The 18,677-nt window shown below is 41.7% G+C and overlaps 1 protein-coding gene across 7 annotated transcripts in view; it reads right to left on the bottom strand.

The window, feature by feature from the left end:
• Window positions 1-18,677, bottom strand: part of LOC109415072 (ras-like GTP-binding protein RhoL) — a 54,522-nt gene that overhangs the window by 21,353 nt on the left and 14,492 nt on the right. For 6 of the 7 annotated variants that reach the window (XM_029862804.2, XM_019688942.3, XM_062855990.1 and 3 more), the window contains exon 2: window positions 12,752-13,401. The gene's annotated coding sequence lies outside the window, so the exon portion shown is untranslated. The remainder of the gene's footprint in view (window positions 1-12,751; window positions 13,402-18,677) is intronic. The other variant, XM_029862801.2, reaches the window with a different exon arrangement.

Below are 18,677 nucleotides of genomic sequence, written 5' to 3' on the forward strand. Positions count from 1 at the left end.
AATTGCCTCCAGCCTGTTTTCGGATGACACGTGCTTGCCGCCCGGTTGCTGCGATGCGGAAGAGGACGATCGTCGGCGACGCGGTCTCTGCTGTCCGAACGGCTCGAGTGTTCGTGTCGCTGACGACCGACGACGTGCGCGTCGCGACGTTGCGAAGTCGCGATGTCTGATGGAGCGCGAATATTGTTGCCGCGGTTGGGTCGCGGTGCTCGATGATGCGCGAATGCTGACGAATCGCATCTCTGCGCATAGGGTGCCAAACTGGTATGCCACATCGATGTGGCATACCAGTTTGGCACCCTATGCGCAGAGATGCGATTCGTCAGCGTCCAGCAACGGGCCGTCAATTAAACGCCCCATAGTACATTAAAAAATTTCCATAAATAATTCGAATTGCCAATAAATAAATAAGGGTGGATGCAATAATATACTATAAAAGTTCCATAAACAAATCAAAAAGCGCATAAATAAATCAAAACTTCTTATAAATAATTGATTTTCGAGCAATAAAAAATGCCAGATTTTCCAGCAACCCCCCGGTACGTACCAGAACAACAGTCCTTACCACAAACTAGCCCATATAAGTAGCAATAGCCCAATAAAGTTCAGACACCCAACCTCAATATTAGATTCAATAAATCCCACATAGACTTTGTAAAACACTCTTTCAATTCATCAATCAATAGGAATTCCACAGTTTCAGCACCCGTTGTTCCGCGTAGCCCCTCCGAATTACCCAGTGGCATGCCGACCCTGTAGACCCAACTCTAGGGGTCTCATGCTTTTGAGTCTTAGTTTAGCCACTGGGTCGATTGAGCAGTATGTAAGTCTCAGTTAGTCTTAGAATCTAAGGAGATTACCGAAGAAGCTGTTATCCTTCATGATTTTCCATAGTTCTCTGCAGTCGATACTGTTGTACGTCGCCTTGAAATCGATGAACAGGTGATGCGTTGGGACCTGGTATTCGCGGTAATTCATTAACTTTGGATGAAAGACGACGGAAGATGATCTAGGATATTAGCCGTTCCAGATAGGTGGCCAACTTTTCCGGGTATATCTTGATGAGTTCAACTCCAACACCATCCTTACCAGCTGACTTAATGTTCTTAAGCTGCTAGATAGCTTTCTCAACGTGGTGGTTGGCTCGTTATTGTTCCCTGCTGTACTGACGTAGTCATTTCTTCCGCCGCCTTGATCCTCCATGTCTGCGTTCTCCACACCATTCTAGTATTCGTCGTAGTGCTGCTTCCACCTATCGATCACCTCACGTCCGTCCGTCAAGATGCTGACATATTGTGGGATGCTTTGAGCTTCCGGTAGAACTTCTGTGTTTCTTGTTTACGGCACAGTAGCTCCTTTTGTTCACATGCCGCTTCTTCCAGGCGGCGCTTTTTCTCCCGGAAGAGGCGGGTCTGCTGCTTGCGCGTTCTTTTATATCGCTTCTGCCGGGTCCCGTGCTGCAGCATGTCCGCCATCACTGCGGTCTTCAATAACGGAAAGTTTTTGGGCGCAGTTTAACCATCGCCAGGAAGTAACCAGAGTCGAAGTTATCGCCACGATAAATCCCGACGTCGATAATATCGGAGAATTGCCGTCCATCAATCAGCACTTGGTCGATTTGCGATTCCGTTTGTTGTGGTGATCTCCAGGAGTATCGATAAGGGAGGCTGTGCTGGAATAATGTGCTATGAATGGCCATGTTCTTGGAGGCAACGAAATCAATCAGTCTTATTCGCTCACGGGCGCTGAACTTTCCAATTGTCGGTCTAAATTCCACCTTCTGGCCAAACTGAGCTTGTAAGTCTCCTGTGATGATCTTCACGTTGGCGTGAAGTGTTTTGGGCAGCTATCGTACTAACGTTCGAGCTGCGCGTAGAATCCATCCTTGTCATCATCAGTTCATCCAGAGTTTTTCCTGTGCACGTCGACTTCCAATAGTTCCCATACAACGCTGACAATTTTAAATTAATTTATTGGTTAAATAAAGAAATTAGGAGCCTTTAACAAGAAAATTAAAAAAATATTTTCTTTTTTCAAGCTTTATCAAGTTCAACCTTCAAACGGGACGCGTGAAACGTAGGAATAACCATACTTACCTTACCGATCAGGCTAAGGCCGGGATGGCCTCTGCTGTACAATGTACATAGTTGCCGCCTACATTCCACTCGGTCCAAGGCTGTTTGTCTCCAGTTCCGCACTCTGCGTAGGGTCCGCAGATCGTCCTCCACTTGGTCGACCCACCTAGCTCGCTGCGCTCCACGTCATCTTGTACCGGTCAGATTACTCTCGAGAACCATTTTAGTCGGGTTGCTATCCGACATCCTTATGACGTGACCCGCCCACCGTAGTGTAAATTTCCGCACTACAGTTTCGGCCGATTGCCGCAAAATTGCCTCCAGCCTGTTTTCGGATGACACGTGCTTGCCGCCCGGTTGCTGCGATGCGGAAGAGGACGATCGTCGGCGACGCGGTCTCTGCTGTCCGAACGGCTCGAGTGTTCGTGTCGCTGACGACCGACGACGTGCGCGTCGCGACGTTGCGAAGTCGCGATGTCTGATGGAGCGCGAATATTGTTGCCGCGGTTGGGTCGCGGTGCTCGATGATGCGCGAATGCTGACGAATCGCATCTCTGCGCATAGGGTGCCAAACTGGTATGCCACAGGTATCAAAAAAGCTTTGATCTGATGGGATACCATTGATTTTTTCACTTCCATATAAACGATGACCCACTCTAATCTAGCCATGTTCAAATATTCAAGTCAATCGGCTTGAAATTGACTGAGTTTTAGCAGCAAGTGCTCAAAATAGGTGCTCCTGCCCAAATGGTCCCAGACCCTATTTTAATCAATCAGTCATGCTTTAACATTTTAGAATCGGCAGTTTTTTGCTTAATTGTACTAAATTAAATCATACAGTTCAAGCCAGTCAATTGATTCATTGAGATTTCTTTTCCTCACAGCTGCAAGCATCGGAATGTGGAGCATTCTAAAACCAAACATTTCACGCTGTCACATCCGGCATCTTGAAGCGAGAACGTTCATTGAATCGAGAAGTGCATCACACTATACTGTTATGTACAGCGTAGCATCAACGAGTGCCGTCTTTCAGTCGACCTTATCATCACACAACAGGCCGTATTACTTGTAAGCTTTGAAGGAGGCACTATTTCAGATCGTCAAGTAATTGACGCCTAACAAGGCGTAACTTGCTGCGTGATAAACTCTAGCAATAATAATTTAATAAATAAGAAAGTAGATCAAATTCCATCTGAATTTCAAGATCAGCACTTCCACACGTGTGAGCCACACGACTGCTGAGGATGGGATTCTTCAAGACAAGGGAAATTGCATTCAATGATTCATGCCACATACCTTCACTACGATGACTATCTCCGCTCAGTGGGCTTCGCACCAAAGCTCTATTCGACCACTATCGAGTGGATCACCACCGAAGGTATGGACGCAAACGAACGATTAATGAAAAGAAAAGGTTTTATGACGGCGAAAATGCGAAGCACTCGGCGCGAAACATTCATCACAGTTAAACATAGTGACTAATGCGCGGAATAACATTACTAACCGCAATTACCAGTTCCTGGCCGTTTATGTGTTGTCACCAAAGCACTCGGTCGCACGGAAAGGCAATTCATGGATGGCAATGAAAAAACCAAACCCGACCTTACACCTGAAGTCCATATGTAGAAAGTGGAGTCTTCCGACAATAACAGTACACATCAGTGGCATTCCTAATAAGCAGTTTTTTATTTGTGCATCGACCCATAGTGGTAGAATCGGTTGGCATTTTTGCCAATTAAACCAATAGGTAACTTAAACTTATCACCATGTACTCAAAATACTGCGTTCATTCATAGATGCAAACATTCAACGACGACGATCGAGATTCTCCGACAGTTAATCTTTGACCATTCGCTACGATTAATTAAAATTAATCTACATCAATTATTTCACACTCCCGCCTCTTCGGGTTTAAACCATTATCTTGTGTATGAATTGCTGCGATGACCAAGGGTCAGCCTGCAACGCGGCGGTATTCGACCGAATCCACACACTTGTGGAGCAAAAATAAAAACATATGTTCTTGTGTGCGCTGAGAGATAGGCAGTGCACAGCCGAATTGATAGCAAAAGTGGCAAGGCCAAGATACCTAGTGTTGTACATGGAACTGGACATATTTTTCGGAAACATCGTTGTAAATGTGTACAGGTGTGAGATTTTAGGGAAAAGAGACCTGGGGCCATATAGCCGAGGCGGTAAACGCACGGGTATTCAGCATGACCATGCTGAGGGTGACGGGTTCGATTCCCGGTCGGTCCAGGATCTTTTCGTAAAGGAAATTTCCTTGACTTCCTTGGGCATAGAGTATCTTCGTGCCTGCCACACGATATACACATGCAAAATGGTCATTGGCAGAGGAAGCTCTCAGTTAATAACTGTGGAAGTGCTCATAGAACACTAAGCTGAGAAGCAGGCTTTGTCCCAGGAGGACGTTACGCCAAGAAGAGGAGGAGACCTTTGCCAAGTACGATTTTTTTTTAAATTTTCTATGACAAAGCCGCCATTTTTTAGTGAATGATTTATTAGTTCGAACTTTTGTTGTGGCGTATGACTTATAATCGTTTAATGGCGAATAAAAGGTCTGTGTTTGTTTTACTTGCAGACACAATTTTGACTTGTTTGCTACATTACTTTCAAACCCCCTTGTTTATGTGTAGGCGTACACTAAAATTACAGACTCGCTTTTCTACATTACACCTATTCTACATTACACGAACAAAGCTCGCCATGGAACTGTTTGACACTTCTCAGGTCATTTTGACTGAGTACACACATGCACGAAAAAGACGGATCATATATTCTACTTTATCGATCTTGTTGCCGTCCTTTTCATGCTCATGTTACATCTGTCAAAATGACCTGAGAAGTGTCAGTCATTTTGAGGTTAGGTTTGTTGGTGTAATAAAGACTTTACATAGCTACATATACAACTCATGTATGTATGTTCGTCCATAGCCATCGCTAGAACCAGAAACGGGTTGGAAAAAATCCGTTTCCCTCCCTTCCAACTTTCTCTGCACAGTATATATCAGATAACGAGTTATGCAATCTTTCGGACTGTTGCGCACATCTTTAAAATAATGAAACACACAATTACGCCTGGCATCCACGCACCAATGTGTGAGCCCTCTGCTAACCATATCCTACCAACACTCCGACATCCGCATGAATTTGTGCAGACGCAGAGGTATGTCCAATCTGATGTGAATATAAATGATTGCAATCATAACTCCCTCCCCCTTCCCCACATTGACCTGCAACCTGACGTTGCAGGCGTCATTATCGCCTAAAAATATAAGATCACCAACACTCACACACTGAAGATGTCTGTTTAGTCCCCGGAAGATATCTCATTGGTTCCTTGTGTGACTGTAGCTGGCCATACTGGAGTGTAGCATCTACGGGCAGTCAATTAAGCTCAAGCTCAAGCTCAAACTGTGTACTAGAGTAAGGTGGGGCAAAAGTTCGACCTTAGTCGAAAATTCGACTCAGTCCTTCAGAAATCTTTTAGGGGATTCCGAAAAATCTCAGTAACTTTGTGAAAATTGAACCAAATCGTGTCAAAATTTCACAGCACATAGTATGAACAAAATACTATCAAACGTATTTATCCAAATAAGGCTGTTATATAAATATTTTAATTAATGCAGCTTAGTATATACAACTGTGACATGGGGAGATTTGATCCCTCGAGGATTACACACACATTATACATGAGAAAAATAAAATTCTATTTGGAAGCCTCTATTTACTCGGAACTCTAGTATATTCAATGATAAAACGTGTCGGATAATTATTAATTTATTGCACGCCATAAAAAGGATAAAAAGGGAGATCAAGTCTCCCCATTTTCAAAATACGGCATATCCTTAACAACTTAAAGAAATCCAGGGTTCCTGATTTCCAGTTTTCATCTTCTTCCACATTCGAATACAGTCAGCAGCGAACGGTTGTCGCTTTAGTTTGTGTGTTTGCTTGTTAGCGACGACAGCGAACACCGGCGAACGGTGGGAAGCCACACATTGAATTTAAACATTCGTCCACATTCACATCGCAAGTGATCGAGCGGTGATGCGATTCGTGAGTGATATTGCGCGTACGAATATTTGAAGTTTTCAAAATGTGTTTATTAATTTCTTTGCTAATCTAGCATTTCAAAAACAATACACAGAAAATGTATGCATTACATGCAGAAATTCTCTTCTAGTTATGATAATAGCCGCTTCGATCGCTCATCAGCATTCGTCACCATTCGCCATTCATTCATTCGCTTGCGATCCAAACTGCGACGATCGCTAACGAATATCCATGTCAAGCAGCTTGCCCTTCGCTTCCCACTGATGATGGGGTTGCGTGTTTGATCACGACAATCCGTTTGCTGCATCTTTCTCGATTCGCTTCAGCAAAGAGGAGTGAATATGAATGGAGTGAGGCGAATATACAGATCCTTGAAGAAATCTTACAATTTAAAATACACTATATTCATCAAAAATACAAGGAAACTTGAAAAGAAAATGAATAGGAAGCTTCTGGAGTTATTTTCCCTTTAAATTAACCATGTGCTCAAAGGGGGTGACCCATTTTTGAAAAATACATCATAAGATATGCCTCCTTAAAAACACAGTTTTGAACACTTTAACAATAATTTAAAGTCCTTCTGTTGTGTATAAACTTACAATAAGACGATTACTTGCCATTCTGAACGAAAAACGGAACTATATAGTTTTGTGTTTTTCTTCAAGTTACAGACAAATTAAGAAAAAGGGATCAAGTCTATCCACTCTCCCCTATGTATTGATTTGCACGGATTTCCATACAAAAAGATCGAACTATAATATTTGCTCATTTGTCGAAAAATCATGCTACTTTTTTGCACGGTTTTTCGCACTTTGAACCGGCCATTTTTTTCGCGCATTCTTCGTACAAAAAAAAAAGAATTGGGTGTATTTTTTGGCAGCATCTGATACAAAAATGTTAGAAGAATTTTTAAGATGCGAAAACATTTGGGTAAGATATTTTTCTCGATTCAAGGGATTCTTATAAATTACATTCTGAAATTTTTGGCTAATGCCAAATATACTCCATTAAAACATTTTTAAACAAAAACTTTAGATAGCAAGCCTCCTTAGAAAACACCTTGAGGAAATACTGAATAAAAAATGCCTAAGTAACCTCTTGGGAAATTCTCATATATTATTTATCGAGAAAATGTTTGCAAAACTTATTCACTCTGAAAATTCCACCGGTAATTCGTACAGATTATCATAACTCCTCTAACAGCTTATGATAGATGTAATTCCAGGATTTTTTTAGAAACTAGTATCCTTAGAAAGTTAACGAAAGATACACAACATATCGGTAATGTGAATATTGGAGGAATTGTTACTTAAATATTTTGAAAAGCTGCTGTAAACCACCGGTGCTTTACGTAAAAAATTGAAAAAAAATCTAATAGTTTTGACACAAACTCTTTCAAGAACAATTGCTTTCAATGTTTTACAGAGATCTTCCATTAAAAATCAGGCATTTCAAAAAAAAATCTCCTTAGGGATGAATAGGAAAACCAAGAAAAAAAATGTGAATTTATTCACAGGGATGTCTAAAGCAATATTAGAGAGATCATTAGAGGGATTCTGGGAATGCACCATGGTAATAGCTTGGATAATTTCTTGGAATTTTTAGGGAATTTATGAAAAATGCTCGGTGTAGAGGCAGTTGGGCTGCAAAACTGTGAGTCGATAAGGAGAGCGTCCAATATAGCTCTGGTCCTCACAAGTTCCTACCTCATGCTTCCACGGGTCAAGCGATGACAAAGACCGCCAGCTAAGAGTTGTGTGCTTAGCTGGTAGTACAGCCTGGGCACTGTTGTCCTTCTGACTTCAGCTAGATTGAGGAGGTACGATCCGAGTGTCTGTTCACCAAGGAGGTGCGGCTCAAACAGCGTCTGTTCTGGCATCCAGCGGCTGAGTAAGAAACGCTGCACCACGCCCAGCTAGATCCAAGGTGGTAGACCCATCAGCGTGGTCGTCCCAGTGTTTGTTGGGACGTTTAACAGAACTGGCACGATGGCCCTCTGGCGAGACAGGAGTGTTGGCGTAGGCCCAATAAGCCACCCGTAAAAATCCCCATTGCGAATAACATAGGAGAAAATACGACTCGATACAATCGGCAAAGACCCACGCGACGAAATAAAGACTACGATTGGAAACTTGGAACATGGAATTGCAAGTCACTAGGTTTCGCAGGATGTGACAGGATAATCTACGACGAACTACATCCCAGCAACTTCGACATCGTGGCGTTGCAGGAACTTTGTTGGACTGGACAGAAAGTGTGGAAAAGCGGGCATCGAGCGGCTACCTTCTACCAAAGCTGTGGCACCACCAATGAACTGGGAACAGGATTTATAGTGTTGGGCAAGATGCGACAACGTGTGATCGGGTGGCAGCCGATCAACGCAAGGATGTGCATGTTGAGAGCAGTGATGGAAAACAGTGAGGAATGCAGCTGAGTAGACACAAACGCAAAGCTATCCTACTCGTGAACAACAGAAGCCAGAATATATTCGCACTTCCTTCACTCGCGAGCTAACGAAGCTGGTCGCACTCGTGATTGATTCGCGAAGCAGCTCTGAACATTTTTCAATTTTGTGAAAAAACGAATTTACACGGCCGACAGATTAACTTTTCAGGAACAATAAAGCACAAAACACTACTATCTGATGGATAATTACTTGTTTTGCTATTAAAATCGCACTAAAATGCAATTCCCGCATCTCCACTTGTTCTTCGCGAATAAAAATTCATGTGTTTTTGTTTTTGTTTTGCTTCATACTCGTGAAGCAAGCGGGTGCGAATAAACTCACACACGGCTTACTCTCGGCACCGTGAGTAAACCGTTTGTTGCTTTTACACTCGCGAGTTGATTCACGATGAGAGTATTTCCATCTCTGGTTGAGAGTTAAGGGCCGTTTCTTCAACTACAGCATCATCAACGTCCACTGCCCACACGAAGGGAGACCGATGACGAGAAAGAAGCGTTCTACGCACAGTTAGAGCAAACATACGATGGTTGCTCGCCGCGTGACGTGAAAATTGTTGTCGGCGACATGAACGCGCAGGTAGGCAGGGTGGAAATGTACAGACCGGTAATCGGGCGAAACAGCCTGCACGCCGTATCGAATGATAACGGCCAGCGATGCGTAAACTTTGCAGCCTCCCGTGGTATGGTAGTCCGAAGCACCTTCTTCCCCCGCAAAGATATCCACAAAGCCACCTGGAGATCACCCGACCATCAAACAGAAAACCAAATCGACCACGTTCTAATCGACGGTAAATTATTCTCGGATATAACCAATGTCCGCACATACCGCAGTGCGAATATAGATTCGGATCACTACTTAGTCGCTGTATGCATGCGCTCAAAACTTTCGACCGTTATCACCACGCGTCGAAGTCGAACGCCGCGGCTCAACATCGAGCAACTTCGTAACGTAGAGGTGGCTCAAGACTACGCGCAGCAGTTAGCAGTGGCCCTACCAACGGAAGAGCAGCTTGGCGCAGCTACACTTGAAGATGGCTGGAGGGACATCCGATCCCCCATAGGTAGTACCTCGGCTACAGCACTAGGCTTCGCGACTCCGAATCACAGAAACGACTGGTACGACGGCGAATGTTAATAGTTGAAAAACGAGAAGAATGCAGCATGGGCGAGAATGCTGCAACACCGCACGAGAGCGAATGAGGCACGTTACAAACAGGCGCGGAACAGGCAGAACTCAGTCTTCCGGATGAAGAAGCGCCAGCAGGAAGAACGCGAAGCGATGGAAGAGCTGTACCGCGCTAAGGACACACGAAAGTTCTACGAGAAGCTGAACCGCTCGCGCAGAGGCTTTGTGCCACAAGCCGACATGTGTCGAGATAATCACGGGAATATTCAGGTGGTTGAGAGGTGGCGGCAGCATTACGATCAGCACCTCAATGGCGACGTTGCAAGTACCGAAGGTGGCGTGGTAACAGATCTAGGAGGATGCACAGGACGAAAGACTTCCGGCCCCTGACCTTCAAGAGATTGAGGAGGAGGTTGGCCGGTTGAAAAACAACAAAGCCGCTGGAGCAGATCAACTACCAAACGAGCTTCTAAAATACGGTGGAGAAGCACTGGTGAGAGCACTACACTGGGTCATTACCAAGATTTGGGAGGAGGAAGTATTACCGGAGGAATGGATGGAAGGTATCGTGTGTCCCATCTACAAAAAGGGCGACAAGTTGGATTGCGGGAACTACCGCGCGATCACACTACTGAGCGCTGCCTACAAGATACTCTCTCAAATTTTATGCCGCCATCTATCACCGATTGCAAGAGAGTTCGTGGGGCAATATCAGGCTGGATTTATGGGTGAACGCGCTACAACGGACCAGATGTTCGCCATTCGCCAGGTGTTGCAGAAATGCCGCGAATACAACGTGCCCACACATCACTTGTTCATCGATTTCAAATCGGCGAGAACAGCTATGGCAGATTATGCACGAATACGGATTCCCGGATAAACTGATACGGTTGATCAAGGCGACGATGGATCGAGTGATGTGCGTAGTTCGAGTATCAGGGACACTCTCGAGTCCCTTCGAATCTCGCAGAGGGTTACGGCAAGGTGATGGTCTTTCATGCTTGCTGTTCAACATTGCTTTGGAGGGTGTAATAAGAAGAGCGGGGATAAACACGAGTGGGACGATTTTCACGAAGTCCGTTCAGCTGCTTGGTTTCGCCGATGATATTGATATTATTGCTCGTAAATTTGAGACGATGGCGGAAACGTACATCCGACTAAAGAGTGAAGCCAGGCGAATCGGATTAGTCATTAATGTGCCGAAGACAAAGTACATGATGGCAAAGGGCTCCAGGGAGGAATCACCGCGCCCGCCACCCCGAATTCATATCGACGGTGATGAAATCGAGGCGGTTGAAGAATTCGTGTACTTGGGCTCACTGGTGACCGACGACAACGACACCAGCAGAGAAATTCAGAGGCGCATTGTGCAGGAAACCGTGCCTACTTTGGACTCCGCAGAACTCTACGATCGAATAAAGTTCGCCGTAACACGAAGTTAACCATCTACAAAACGTTGATTAGACCGGTCGTCCTCTATGGGCACGAAACATGGACCCTACGTGCAGAGGACCAACGCGCCCTTGGAGTTTTCGAACGGAAGGTGTTGCGTACCATCTACGGCGGAGTGCAGATGGAAGACGGGACTTGGAGAAGGCGAATGAACCACGAGCTGCATCAGCTGCTGGGAGAACCAACTATCGTCCATACCGCGAAAATCGGGAGGCTACGGTGGGCGGGTCACGTCATCAGGATGTCGGATAGCAACCCGACTAAAATGGTTCTCGAGAGTCATCCGACCGGTACAAGAAGACGTGGAGCGTAGCGAGCTAGGTGGGTCGACCAAGTGAAGGACGATCTGCGGACCCTACGCAGAGTGCGGAACTGGAGACAAACAGCAATGGACCGAGTGGAATGGAGGCGGCTACTATGTACAGCAGAGGCCACCCCGGCCTTAGCCTGACCGGTAAGGTAAGTAAGAGGCAGAAGTGCTGTTCATTCCTATTCATCCCATAGATTATTATATGTAATACCTGAAGACGCAAAGTGCAAGCATGTTTTGAAAAACTACTTTTATATGTTCTGAAAATTAATCAAGCAAAATGAACTTTATAGCTACTATAATTAACCTGCAGGTTTTTACCCAAATCATACACTAAGTTAGCAAGCTGTTCATAACGTTTTGTTCAAAAGAAACATTAAATATGTTCTAGATGAATTTCGTATTGAATTATGACTGCAACATATTGCCTAAGATCCAAAGGCTTTAGGATTTATATTCAAGACCATATATGTAAGTATTCTTTTAACAATAAAATGGGTCAATTTCACAGTGTAGTATTATCACATTCAAGATTCGTAGAGCGAAGGACGTCGGAATAAATTATCATTTGTTAGCGATTTTTTTATTTTGCTAGTCACTGTATGCTAAACAGTACTGCATAGACGCTTTAAGCACTGTCTCTATGAATAAATAACTCTACGTCAACTATAAAATCGCAATTTGTAAACATACTCACACTACCATTCAATTAATTAATTAAAACAATGAAATGGCAACATCTGGCGTTTCCTTAAGGGTCGCTTTACATACACATATTTTCTGTCACATCACTCAAGGGGCCAGACTGCACATCGTGCCAAAAGGTGAATCCTCCCGAGGCCCAATTATGTCACGCAAGAAATTGTACACTTTCTCGCTCAAAACGTGTTGAACGATTCATTTAGCTAACGTAGCGGTAGGTAAATTGCCTGCAGGTCGCTCTCCACGGTAATGGGTATAGCGACCGAGCATCGGAAAGAACCAGCACCACACCCAACAGTAGTGGCCCTCTTGCGGTCGTCGTTGTTTTGAGAGCGCATTCAGGCAAGATTTCACACTACTGCATCGTCGAAGCAGCAAAAGCAAACGAGATTGTGTGTCATCCGTTCCCAACAACCCACCATATGATATGCCGTGTAACCTGTGAATCACACGGCTTGGGTGCGAGTACCCCAACAACAAGTGGAATTCGTGATAGAATTCCTAGGAAAACATGACCGCGCTACTTATTCGGAGTTTGCTCACCTTTTGAATTTTCGGCTCGTCTCGGAGATGAACAACCGGTGGTGATGCTCGGCAACGTTCAGCAGTCTGATGTAATCCAGTTCTTCTTGACTTCACTCGCAATTAATTATCACACGTAGCTTTCTTCGAAGGTAAGACAAGCCCCACTGGTTTTGCACTATGTTATGTCGCACAGGTAAAGGAAAGATGCTTCCAAAAATGCGCCCCGAAAGGTCGTCGACGACGATGCGATGGTGCAGCGATGCGAACGTGGTCGCGACTCGTTGCTTTCACGGCTGGTTGCTTTATGTAACCGATTTCTTCCGACAGTTCACAAACGGTTTTTCAGTTCAGAAGCCGACGTTTCCCTTCGTTTTGCTTTGTTGACTGAACGGAAAGATTAATTCCACACTCGATCTCTGGTTTTGGGGCTGGTGTATATTAATTGACGATTGAAACTGCGTTGGACTTGCTTCAGCGCGTAATCGAAATCAATTGAGGTGTGTTCTTCTTTCTCACTTGTGAATTCCAAATTTAGCACACTGTGAAATCTATATCGGTAGGTGTCGATATATTGTACGTATGATGATGGTGATGGCTGGTGAACAACAACGACCGCCTTGGACGGACGGCGAACCAACTGGCTCTGGTTGGGCCGCAAGCTAGCTGAGCTGGTAGCAAACGCAACAAGGCAAAATGAAATTATTTGTATTTTTCACCGATAAGGAGTTCTGCTGTCGTTTATCACTTGATGTGCGATATTTTTGTTTCTTTCCAGTCCGCCAATGCATAGTGGGAATAGCTGATAGTAAAAACCCTTTTTTCTCAAGTGTTCATAATGCCACTGGTAATATGAATCCGCTTATAAAGAAATGCCTTTTTGGAAGATGGGGTAAGGGAGAGTCTCTACACGTAAATCAAATAGGGGAACTTGTATTTTCGGCAGTTTTGCTCTCTTCGTCATGGAGGGTTTTTTGAAGCCTGTTGAATTCAATTCCTTCCCAACCAGACTGTATTACATGGCCAAGTTTCAGGAAGTTTGGCCCACAAAACCCCCAATGACAAAAATAACAAACCTGCCGATAATACCAAAAGTCACTCTATCCATTTTTAATGTCTACGAGCACAAGGAAGTTTGACGAAGCCTCAAGTTGGTCTACGTCGTAAGGGAAAATCGTTTAAAATGCACCAATAGGGAATAATGCCCCAAAACTTAATATCTTCCTTACAGTATCATGAACAGTATTATTGGTTGACGGTGCAAAGGTATGTTTGAAATCACATGCAAATTTACCATTTCCAGTTTTGAGTAACAGATGGAGGCGCAGGGTTGTTGATGCCTGGGCTACACAGGTGGCATCTTATAGAGTAAGGTGGGGCAAAAGTTCGACCCTAGTTGAAAATTCAACTTTTTTCAAAAAATCGAAGCAAGTAAAAATAAATGAATACCGTGTGGTGATTCTACCATCTAACCAGCTAAAATTCTACCAGCTAAAATTTTGCTGAACAAAGTAACGCCAAATGTCTTATCAATTTTGAGTTACAACATGTGTGTGTCTTATTCGAACTCTTGCCCCACCACTGGGGCAAAAGTTCGAATCTAGTGTTTGTGGAATTTCGCTAACTGTAGCACACTATTTTGACACTTTGGTAATATGAACATCTGAAACCACTTAATATTTGATGTTGGAACTGGAATACACTTTAAAGTTCGATCTGGATTTTACCCAAATCAGGGTTAAATTTAATACACCAAAAATTAGTAGTTTTCCGCCAAATCCAGATAAAACAACATTTATTTTCAACTTTGATCGAATTTTCTTACTAATTCCATCATTATTAGAGATCATATGTACATTTTGCACAATTTTAGGTTTTTACCTAAAGTTGCGACATGACTCGAACTTTTGCCCCACAATTCGAACTTTTGCCCCACTATGTGTAAAATATGATTTCCAATTTTTTTTTGCAAAAAGTTATACATGCCAAAGCATCTTCAAAATATACCTAGTTACGCCCCAAAATAAAATATCGAATTCGATTTCATTACAATTTCATTTCATGCGTTGGAAGGACCATGGCATGTTACAATTTTTTGATCGAAAACCAACATTTTGTCATAACTTTTCGAAATATTGATCAATTTTCATAATTTTTGGAGTGAAAGACTCTTTTTCTAAAAGGCTTCGAACAACCTTTACACCCGAAAGAAATAATTTGAATTGAGCTCAAAAAGAAACTCTTGCCCCACTCGAACTTTTTCCCCACTTTACTCTACCATCGTAAATGACATTTTTTACCACACCCGTTTTTTGAACCAAGATTTTAAATAGCTGAAAATGATTTCACTGTCGTATCAAGCAAATATTGTCCAGATAGGGGAGACTGGCGCGAGGGGAAGCAGGAAGGAAGTGATGATTGCAATCGTTTGACCACTGCAGACCACTGCCATTGCACAAATTCATGCAGATGCTGGAGGGATATTGAGAAACGGTTGCGTGGCAGAGGGTTCACACATTAGTGCGTAGATGCCAGACGTTAACTTTTTCTCATTTGAAAGTATTTTTGTAATAATTTCAAACAAAACCATCATATGAAAACGTAGTTTGCATTTTTTTTCTCGTAGGTTGAATGATGAACACTTAAGCATTTGGCGTCGTTTTCAATGGAAATATAGGAAGGTGGAGTAATATGCACCCTTGAGGCAAACGTGGTCAAATAACTAAGATCAAGATGATTCTATGGGTGTCTTGCGGTCTGAAAGATAGTTTATTATTTTGTTGAAAAAACGTTTTAGGCGCCGAAAAACACCATAGGGCTCCATCGAACTGTTTACGGCTGCAGAAGGAATGTGTAGGAGGCGGATGGTAATTAATAGATTGATTCCATATAATAAGCAAGCAATCGCTTAAGTTCCGTTTGCTTGAAATTAGACAATCTTTCCAAATGTAGAAAATCATTGTTTTCCGCACCTTCAATTTGAATATTCTAGTCATTCTTCGGCTTTACCGGCTTAATTTTACGTCTGATTTACTTGTACATATCTGCATCAAACTTCATTTAAATGAAATACCCAGGTTCCCCTATGTCAAAATCCTTCTTTTTCATTATGTTATATCGTTGATGGTATTATGTTCTGAGCATTCTAGAAGGAAAAGTTACTGAAAACTACAGTTTTCTTCAATGATTTTCGATTGCAAAAAATGCAAGAAAACCGAGTAACGAAAAACAGTGAGTGAAAAATGAACAATCGATGGGGGTTAATTGAACACATAATGAAAACTTAGTTGAAACGTGTAATTTCGGTATATTCAACTGCATGTCAATAAATTTAATATGAAGTGCATACGTTAAACTTTCTAAACCTTTCATGTAAAATTTAAAATGTACTGAAATAAATATTTGAAACAATGCTAAGTACAAAAAGCGAGATTTTTTCAACGTGTTGTACAAAATACAACAGCGCGATCGTTCGAGGGTTAACAATTTTTTGTTTTGATGGAGTAAAATATTTTTTCTTATCTTTTTGCTCTAATTGTGTAGAGATATGAAGATTTCAGTATACCGAGCTTGGACAAAATTCTGTAAAAAATATATAATGTTCGAACCAACTGTTCATTTTATCATCCCCAATCGATATTTGTTTTAAAGTTACTCCTAAAATTTTATTCAAAAGATTTACTAATGCTTATTTCACTAAATATTTTCTTTAAGGAGTACACAGGGTGGCCACCCAGTCGGGAATTTCGGGAAAACCGGGAAAAGCTCGGGAATTTGAAATCACCGGGAAAAAGTCGGGAAAACCTCGGGAATTGTTGATAGCCACCGGGAGTTTCTAACATAGACACTCCGACAATTTCTAAAATTTATACAGTCTCCAGAAGCAAAAGTACGAGATTCTTAGGGATATGCAATCAAAAACTAAATAAGATAATAAGTGAACTGGCGTAGAATCCATTCTTGGACATTAACATCTTGTCTTCGAGTAATGACAATTAAAGTGAATCATAGTGATGTTACCTAACATTTTGAACAATTTCAAAGATATTCTAGAGAACTTTCTGATGGAAAGACTGGTTAAGACAAATATATTTATAGATTCATATGACACTTCTGAATTTTAGGATGTACATGTTCCAGAGAGCATCAACCATCGTAATAAATTTTATAAAACAAAAAAATATATCATTTAATTCTAAAAAATGTCCTGGTACAATCACTAAGAGTACTTGTGCCTTTGAGCAAAAAGTCCTTGAGAAATTCGGGTAGGATGTTGATAAAATTTTTGATTAATTTCTTGAATGAATTGCTCCAAGAAATTCTTGATGTAATGTCAGAGGAAATTCAAATGAAAAATTGTGAAAATCTGGATGAGTAACTCTGCTGAAAACATTCTTATAATTCAAAAATAATGAGTGAAAAACATTTGGAAAAATATATGAAGGGATTTTTAGTATCTGGTGGCATTCCTAAAAACACGCCTAGTGTAGATCATAAAAGCATTTCTAATATTTTGTTTAGAAAGTTCCGTCGTTTTCCATAAAGTACTTTGTTGTATTCTTTTGTTGAACTGTTGAAAAAAAAAGTTCGACGAAAACCGGAGTGGATTGTCGGGCAAATCCCTTTTTGGTGAAGCTTTAGCATAAATTCCCGGTGAAACTTCTGGTCCAGGAAATTCTAGAGAATTTAGAGAATTCGTAGTTTCTAGTTAAACTTCCAATTGAAATTCTCGCGGGAGTTCTAATGAGTATTCAAAAGCATTTGGAGCAATATACACTGTGGTGCATAATTGATCGGACAAACGCCGATTTTCATACAAAATGGTCAAGTTTAAAATGCTGTAACTATGGTTTGCTTTGTTGGATTGAGCTCAATTTTTGACACGGAACTATAAATATGCTGAATTTTGTGTATAGAAAGTATAAAATGTTTTCGTTCACAGGTCTGGGCGTGGCAAGGCGTTAAAAAAATTGCAAAAGTGATCGGACAGCGGCACGCGTGTAAATCAAAGGGGTACCGCTGTCCGATCACTTTTGCATTTTTTTCAACGCGTGGCAAGGCTGTGGCAAGGCGCGATCAATTATGCACCACAGTATACATAGTTGTATGATTTATGGAAGAATTCCCGAATAATTGATCTGCCTCTAAATTTTGATGAAAATTACGTTCTCAAAAACAAGTCTTTCAGGAATTCCTGGATAAATTACGGACAAATCTCAAAATGTGAGACTTTCATATTGCAATCGCTGATGCAATAACTCAATGCTAGACGATTATCAGACAAAATCTAAGATAAAAATCTTAGATTTTGTCTGATAATCGTCTAGCACTGAGTTATTTTAACCTCTTAAATTTCTCCTAAAATTTACGATTTCAGCCTAAAAAACCTGCCTGTTTGTGCAGTAGCCATTTACGCTATAATGAAGTACACTGATTTCACCATAAGATTGTCCTAAAAATTGTTTTCAAAATTCTTTCATGAGTAATCTTTTCAGATATTCTGCCAGAAGTTCATCTAGAATGGTTTTTCTGGGTATTCTGTTTCCCAAAAGTACTTACCATGAATTTTTGGAAGAGACTTTAAATATTCCTAAGAAATCCACTTATTATTAGATTCGTTCAACAAATCCTACAATCATAGTGTTTTCTCTAGGAATTTCGACCCCCTATGATTATCCTCTTTATTATTGTATTCTGAAATAACTGCATAATTAGTACTAGATGTCATCTATAAATTTAACGAATCTTTAATGAAGATGTCGTAACTGCAATGCCCATCATTGGATACGAGACAATCAGATCAAATAACACACGACTTATAAGCTATAGCTAAATATTTAGTAAATTAGTTATAAACTTATTTTCAGGGTCATATGAGGATTTGAAAATATTCAATATTATTTCTTTTAAATGTTTCTTAGTAGGTTACGTTACAAGGATTTGAAAA

The sequence above is a fragment of the Aedes albopictus genome, chromosome 3 (genome assembly GCF_035046485.1).
Source record: "Aedes albopictus strain Foshan chromosome 3, AalbF5, whole genome shotgun sequence".
In the NCBI taxonomy this organism is placed as follows: domain Eukaryota; kingdom Metazoa; phylum Arthropoda; class Insecta; order Diptera; family Culicidae; genus Aedes; species Aedes albopictus.